This window comes from Schistocerca gregaria, chromosome 4, assembly GCF_023897955.1.
Source record: "Schistocerca gregaria isolate iqSchGreg1 chromosome 4, iqSchGreg1.2, whole genome shotgun sequence".
NCBI classification, from domain to species: domain Eukaryota; kingdom Metazoa; phylum Arthropoda; class Insecta; order Orthoptera; family Acrididae; genus Schistocerca; species Schistocerca gregaria.
In genome coordinates, this window is record NC_064923.1 from 65,344,212 (window position 1) to 65,352,056 (window position 7,845).

A 7,845-nucleotide genomic window follows, 5' to 3' on the forward strand; every position below is an offset into this window, starting at 1 on the left:
AATACTTACTGATTTCAGCGTCAGCTCCACTGCACTCCCTGTAAATAATCTTAATACTAACTAAATTTAGTGGAAGAGGTTCAAGGTTTCCAATTTTTAGTCAGCTGGTAAAATAGCGTCGAAAAAGCAGTTAAGTTTACCATTGGAAATTTTATTCCACTCGCAAAACATTGTTTATAAATTGCACTATTGATAAAAGGAAATGTCTTATTACAGGATGATAAAAACCAACTGCGTTCAACAAAAATGTGAACGAATATTCCCCGAATGGTTTCCAAGTTCTACAATGGATCGAAGGATGACCTATGCCATATCACATCTATAATGTAGGTTTAAATTAAGTTTCACAAAAGAGAAAACTATCAAAATGGTCTACAGTGACCCTCAGTTATCTTTCATTACTTCTCTAACTCGTCGTAAATTACAGTGGCTGATGTGGCTTCTTAATAATTATATAACAGAAAAATCATCACGTTTCAGATTTTAACTTACGTAGCAAATGTGAATACCATGAGCTTCAATTGACGATCGAGGCTAGTATTACGTAAAAAGGGGATGTAACAGATGAGACTCCTGCAGTTCTGCGTGAAGCCTTATGCGCTAAAAAATGGGGCATCGCGTGCGTTCATTAAATTGTCGGTTTTCGTCAGGGGGCGCCGGGCAGCACAGCTCCGCTCACCTCGCTGTCCCGGAAGCAACTCCTTCCTAACTTCTCCTTACTACAATTTACCGAAACTGGTTTAAAAAAACTGTCTGGCTGTGTTTTCATCTGACCGGGGTCTCAATGTTAACCTTAAGCTCCACCTAAAAAAAATCTGTCCATCCAATGAGAAACTTTATACTTTTCGTGGTGGGGCAATGTTTTTAAAGTTTGCCACGTAACAGAGACGCGAAAAAGTCTCACGTTTCATTCGTTTTCGTCAGCTCATTTAAAGATTTTTTATATATTCTCCTTATATTAATTCAATATCTCTTCTATTCCCCAAAAATTTCTACTAATCCTCGTCTTTTTACCTACTTCATCCTCTGCTGTCTTCGCTATTTTACCTCTCGAGGCTACCCATTTTTCGTCTACTGTATTCTTTCTGGCTTTCTTGTCAATCATTCCCTAATGCTGCATGTGAAATTCGCTACAACCTCTGGTTGTTTCACTCTATCCAGGCTCATTCTCCTTAAATTCCTATCTTTTTGTAGATTCTTCAATTTTAATCTACAGTTCATAACCAATATATTGTGGTCAGAGCCTACATCTGCCCCTCCAAATGTCTTACAATTCAAAACCTGGTTCCTAAATCTTACCATTAGAAAATCAATCTGAAATTTTCCGATGTCTTCAGGTGTCTTCCACTTACACAATCTTCTTTCATGTTTCTTAAACCAATTGTTAGCTACGATTAAGTTCTACCAGACGACTTCCTCTTTCGTTCTTACCCTCATTTCCATATTAGCCTCCTACGTTTCCTTCCCTTCCTTTTCCTATAATCGAATTCGAGATCTCCATGAGTATTAAATTTTTGCCTCCTTTAACTCTCACAATCATTTCTTTGATCTTATCATAAATTTCTTTAATCTCTTCACATCATTATTAAACCTAATCCTCCATTACGCGTACTTGATTTTTTATTTACAGTCCTCTATTTACCTCCTCAGAAGTCCTGTTCCTGCTGCCACCTAATTCTCACTATATCGAGCTGTAACTTATCCACTTCCCTTTTTAAATTTTCTAATCTACCAGTCCGATCAAGGTATCGGACATTCCACGCTCCGATCCGTAGTACGCCAGGTTTGTCCTCCTGAGTAGCCACCACCCGGACATCAGAAATGGGGGCTTCCTCTATATAGTGTGTTACTTATGTTTTTACGTGGCTACCGGCTTCACATTCTGGGATGCTACCGGAAAATTCAAAGTAAAGACTGCTACGGATTATTGGTTTCGTGGTAGACTATTGGCTATGCTACTGTTGAAGGTGAATGGTACGCAAAATTGATCGGCCATTGGTACCCTGGTTTATGGTTTTCCTGTAGCGACATGTTGGAGCAATGGAGCAGTCCTCAGATAGCTTGTTTATACCGCTATACTTAAGTGATGTGCAGATAATGCATGGCTAAAATATGCGGCCAGATTGTTTAGTGTTGCTGGCAGTAAGACCCTGCTGTTTTCCATGCGGCTTTTAATAATTTCGATAGCCTCATTTATTTTTCAATGTTGTATCTATGGCACCCGAGCAGCCACACGAGGTTCTAGAAAATTAATAGACCGGCCACAGTCTTGAGTGAGTTGAACAATAGCCACAATTAGGGTTCATGCTGCTACATGCAACTGTTAATGAGCCTCCCTGTTTCACCAATGTTCGCCTCATTTACATCCAGTTTCGTAGGCACTTGCGCTGTGGAGAGTTTCTATGTAATGTTTTGCGGATCTCAACAGATCTCGGATCCTACGGTCGTTTTGGAATATGATACTATGAAAATCATATTTTAGTTACTTAACAGACAGTCTTAAAAAAATCGCAAAATGGAGGTATGTTGGGCTATTCACTGGACAATCTAGCCCTCCTCATCCACTAACATAAGACATCGACAGGCTAGCACGCTGACCGGAAAACTAGAAAGTAGCTCAATTTGCAGTACTGACGCTCACTGTGTAACATCGTGAGTCAATACACAATAGCATTTTATTCCAGTAACCTACTCTGAAGTACGGGCTCGTAGCTTTGTGAGCCGTTGGCGGTGGCAATATACAGCCGCTGCTATCTTAGCGTGACTCACTCGCATCTGTCGCTAGCCTAGCCGTGGCATGTGCAACCCGTGTTAGTTCAAGCGACAGAATATTCAGGCCCCTAAGAATCTAAGTAAGCAGAATTAAAACTATTCAATTTTGGTAAAAGTCAATACACAGCCCATTGTTATTGATACAGGGGTCGTATTAAAATCTGTGTCTAGCTGAGATATTTTACGACTTTGAGACAATTACCTAAAAAACCATAAACTGACTATTATAAGATTATAGTCAGTTACGATTCATAGCAGTTTGTCTTTAACTATCATTTGGAATTTTTAATGAATTTCACTATATGACAGAACTATTTATTTAGATCTTTTGAATTAAAATCATTCACTATTTTTCATTTACGTAACATACAATTCAGAAAGGATTAATTTTTATTTAATAACTATTTGATTGGTGTGTGAATAAAGGAGAGTGAGTGAGAGTGCATATGTGCGACATACGTAAAGATACAACGTCAGGCGCGTAATGGGTCCCCTTAGGGATATGGCAGCAAGAGAGGGGAAGAAAACCAATGTGCACTCCGTGTGCATACCTGGGGGAGTCATTCCAGATGTGGAAAGGGTCCTTCCGGATGCCATGAAGGGTACAGAGTGTACCCATCTGCCAATATTCAGGTGGTCGCTCATGTCGGCACCAATGATGTTTGTCGCTATGGATCGGAGGAAATACTCTCCGGCTTCCGGCGGCTATCTGATTTGGTAAAGACTGCCAGTCCCGCTAGCGGGATGAAAGCAGAGCTCACCATCTGCAGCGTAGTCGGCAGGACTGACTGCGGACCTTTGGTACAGAGCCGAGTGGAGGCTGAGACGGTTCTGCGACCGTGTGGGCTGCAGATTCCTCGACTTGCGCCATAGGGTGGTGGGGTTTCAGGTTCCGCTGGAAAGGTAAGGAGTCCGCTACACGCAGCAAGCGGCTACCCGGGTAGCAGGGGTTGTGTGGCGTGTACTGGGTGGTTTTTTAGGTTTGATGGCTTCGGGCAAGTACATAATGGCAACAGCCTCAAAGGCTGCGGGGCAAAGTCAAGACATGCGGGGACCATGCAGCAATCGGTATTGTAATTGTAAACTGTCGAAGCTGCAGTGGTAAAGTACCAGAACTTCAAGCACTGATAGAAAGCACCGAAGCTGAAATCGTTATAGGTACAGAAAGCTGGCTGAAGCCAGACATAAATAGTGCCGAAATTTTTACAAAGGCAGAGACGGTGTTTTGAAAGGATAGATTGCATGCAACCGGTGGTGGCGTGTTTGTCGCTGTTAGTAGTAGTTTATCCTGTAGTGAAGTAGAAGTGGATAGTTCCTGTGAATTAATATAGGTGGAGGTTACACTCAACAGCCGAGCCAGGTTAATACTTGGCTCCTTTTACCGACCTCCCTACCTAGCAGCATAAGTGGCAGAACAACTGAGAGAAAATTTGGAATACATTTCACATAAATTTTCTCACCATGTTATAGTCTTAGGTGTAGATTTCAGTTTACCAGATACGGATTGGGACACTCAGATGTTTAGGACGGGTGGTAGGGACAGACCATCGAGTGACATTATACTGAGTGCACTATCTGAAAATTACCTCGAGCAATTAAACAGAGAACCGATTCGTGGAGATAACATCTTGGACCTACTGATAACAAACAGACCCGAACTTTTCGACTCTGTAAGTGCAGAAAAAGGCCGTTGCAGCATCCCTGAATATGGAAGTTAATAGGAATTTTAAAAAAGGGAGGAAGGTTTATCTGTTTAGCAAGAGTAATAGGAGGCAGATTTCAGACTACCTAACAGAACCAAACGAAACTTTCTGCTCCGACACTGACAATGTTGAGTGTTTATAGAAAAAGTTCAAGACAATCGTAAAATGCGTTTTAGACAAGTACGTGCCCAGTAAAACTGTGAGGGACGGGAAAACCCACCGTGTCTCAACAACAAAGTTAGGAAACTACTGCGAAAGCAATGAGAGCTTCACTCCAAGTATAAATTCAGCCAAAACCTCTCAGAAAAACAGAAGCTAAACGCTGTCAAAGTTAGCGAAAGGAGGGCTATGCATGAAACGTTCAGTGAATTCGAAAGTAAAATTTTATGTACCAACTTGACAGAAAAGCGTAGGAAGTTCTAGTCTTACGATAAATCTGAAATGGGCTCGAAACAGCCTATCCAGACACTCCGGGATGCTGATGGCAATGAAACAGAGGATGATACTCGTAAAGCTGAAATACTAAACACCTTTTTCCAAAGCTGTTTCACAGACTAAGACCGCACTGTAATTTCTTCTCTAAATTCTCGCACAAACGAAAAAATGGCTGACATCGAAATAAGTGTCGAAGGATTAGAAAAGCAACTGGAATCACTCAACAGAGGAAAGTCCACTGGACCTGACGGGATACCAACTCGATTATACACAGAGTACGCGAAAGAACTTGCCCCCTTCTAACAGCCGTGTACCGCAAGTCTCTAGAGGAACGGAAGGTTCCAAATAATTGGAAATGTGCACAGGTAGTCCCAGTCTTCAAGATGGGTCGTCGAACAGATGCACAAAACTATAGACCTATATCTCTGACGTGGATCTGCTGTAGAATTTTAGAACATGTTTTTTGCTCGAGTATCATGGCGTTCTTGGAAACCCAGAATCTAATCTGTAGGAATCAACATGGATTCCGGAAACGGAGATCGTGTGAGACCAACTCGCTTTATTTGTTCATGAGACCCAGAAAATATTAGATACAGGCTGCCAGGTAGATGCTATTTTCCTTGACATCCGAAAGACGTTCGATAAAGTTCCGCACTGTTGCCTGATAAACAAAGTAAGAGCCTACGGAATATCAGACCAGCTGTGTGGCTGGATTGATGAGCTTTTAGCAAACAGAACACAGCATGTTGTTATCAATGGAGAGACGTCTTCGGACTTTAAAGTAACCTAGTGTCGGAAGATCCATGCGGCTTTTCACGGATGATGCTGTAGTATACAGAGAAGTTGCACCAATAGAAATTCATGTGAAATGCAGGAAGATCTGCAGCGGATAGGCACTTGGTGCAGGAGTGGCAACTGACCCTTAACATAGTAAAATGTAATGAATTGCGAATACATAGAAAGAAGGATCCTTTGTTGTATGTTTAAATCATAGCGGAACAAACACTGGTAGCAGTTACTTCTATAAAATATCTGGGATTATGAATGCGGAAAGATTTGAAGTTGAATGATCATATAAAATTAATTCTTGGTAAGGCGGGTACCAGGTTGAGATTCATTGGGAGAGTCCTTAGAAAATGTAGTCCATCAACAAAGGAGGTGGCTTACAAAACACTCGTTCGACCAATACTTGAGTATTGCTCATCAGTGTGGGATCCGTACCAGATCGGGCTGACGGAGGAGATAGAGAAGATCCAAAGAAGAGCGGCTCGTTTCGTCACAGGTTTATTTGGTAACCTTGATAACGTTACGGAGATGTTTAGCAAACTCAAGTTGCTGACCCTGCAAGAGAGGCGTTCTGCATTGCGGTGTAGCTTGCTGTCCAGGTTTCGAGAGGGTGCGTTTCTGGTTGAGGTTTCGCATATATTGCTTCCCCCTACTTATACCTCCCGAGGAGATCACGAATGTAAAATTAGAGAGATTCGAGCACGCACGGAGGCTTTCAGACAGTCGTTCTTTCCGCGAGCCGTCCACGACTGCAACAGAAAAGGGAGGTTATGACAGTGGCACGTAAAGTGCCCTCGGCCACACACCGTTGGGTGGTTTGCGGAGTATAAATGTAGATGTAGATGTAGATATCTGATGTTAACCATTACGTAAATATGTCATGGGAAAGTGTGAAGCAAACAGTTGCAATTAAAGCTGTAATTTCCCTACCTTGCTGATGACGTATACCCAATTGTACCTGCTTTTCTAAGAAGTCAGCCATTATAGCCATTTGCAGAGTAATGATTTTCTAAAGCCATTTCTACTTCTACATCTACATGATTACTCTGCAATTCACATTTAAGTGTTTGGCAGAGGGTTCATCGAACCACAATCATATATCTCTCTACCATACCACTCCCGAACAGCGCGCGGGAAAAACAAACACCTAAACCTTTCTGTTCGAGCTCTGATTTCTCTTATTTTATTTTGATGATCATTCCTACCTATGTAGGTTGGGCTCAACAAAATATTTTCGCATTCGGAAGAGAAATTTGGTGACTGAAATTTCGTAAATAGATCTCGCCGCGAAGAAAAACATCTTTGCTTTAATGACTTCCATCGCAACTCACGTACCATATCTGCCTCACTCTCACCCCTATTACGTCATAATACAAAAGGAGCTGCCCTTTTTTGCTCCCTTTCGATGTCCTCTGTCAATCCCACCTGGTAAGAATCCCACACCGCGCTGCAGTATTCTAACAGAGGACGAACGAGTGTAGTTTAAGCTGTGTCTTTAGTGGACTTGTTGGATCTTCTAAGTGTTCTGCCAATGAAACGCAACCTTTGGCTCGCCTTCCCCCCCAGTATTGTCTATGTGCTCTTTCCAACTGAAGTTGCTCGTAATTTTTACACCCAGGTACTTAGTTGAATTGGCAGCCTTGAGAATTGTACTATTCATGGAGTAATCGAATTCCAAAGGATTTGTTTTGGAACTCATGTGGTGATAATACACTTTTCGGTATTTGGCGTCAACTGCCACCTGCCACACCATACAGCCATGTTTTCTAAATCGCTTTGCAACTGATACTGGTCTTCGGATGACCTTACTAGACGGTAAATTACAGCATCATCTGCGAACAACCTAAGAGAACTGCTCAGATTGTCACCCAGGTCATTTGTATAGATCAGGAACAGCAGAGGTCCCAAGACGCTTCCCTCGGGAACACCTGGTACACTTCAGTTTTACTCGATGATTTGCCGTCTATTACTACGAACTGCGAGCATTCTGACAGGAAATGACGAATCCAGTCGTACAACTAAGACGATACCCCATAGGCCCGCAGCTTCATTAGACGTCGCTTGTGAGGAGCGTTGTCAAAAGCTTTCCGGAAATCTAGAAATACGGAATCAACTTGAGGTCCCCTGTCGTAGCGGCCATTACTTCATG